Source organism: Pelobates fuscus, chromosome 9 (assembly GCF_036172605.1).
Source record: "Pelobates fuscus isolate aPelFus1 chromosome 9, aPelFus1.pri, whole genome shotgun sequence".
NCBI classification, from domain to species: domain Eukaryota; kingdom Metazoa; phylum Chordata; class Amphibia; order Anura; family Pelobatidae; genus Pelobates; species Pelobates fuscus.
Window position 1 is genome coordinate 134,652,747 of NC_086325.1, and position 885 is coordinate 134,653,631.

The window sequence follows — 885 nt, forward strand, 5'->3', positions numbered from 1 at the left end:
TTCTCCCATGATGCCCAGTTATAAATAAAAAAAAAATCAAAGCACAATCGTAGTTGGAAACCAAAATACACTACTCCTGTTCTAGGGAGAGTCCACCATCTGGAAAAAATTAAATATCCCGACAATATTCATTTCAATGGTCACTGTAAAGGCAGGTGACCCTAACCTCCTAATCCAACACTACCCCAATTACCCCATCTCTAGTCATCCAATCTTGGATCATAGAGGGAATAAAATACCAAAAAGGATCAGTTTTAAATGTCATGATCACAAGATTGTTTCCGCCATCTCCACCCCCTAATAAGATTCCAAGGGATGACCAAAACCTCAAGATGGATGAGTTACCCTTGGAACGGATTTTAAGAACCCTTCTGAAGTTCTTCTGGTTGTGTGGGCACCAAACAGTAATGGACAACTGTCACCTCAAAAAAAAAAAAAAATTTAATATAACTATCAGTTTTGAAGGGAAATATACTTTGACTTCATCACTACCTTTTGTAGGTTAGTCTTTATAGTCTTCCCAGCTTCACTCCCTGCACAGAAGCAGAGAAGACCATAGAGACTGACTGTTGGTTTTCAAACACCGTGTGACCCAAAGTGTATGTATATGGCTGGAGGGATCCTGTTTTTTACATTTTTTACATATAATTCACAAATCTATTTCCTTTCAAAACTTGATAAAATGATTATTATATTATAATAATTAGAGGTGACCTATGTCCTTTAAGGCAAAGGGTCATATGTCCTCATTTGTCTATGCCTATGGACCACATAGAGTAGGATTAAGATCCCACAGGGCCCTGGGCTGATGAGATTACCAATTTCGGGCCCTCCTTATTCAAATAGGGATGGTGAATGGGGGCAAGCAAATTCATGGTCTTCAGA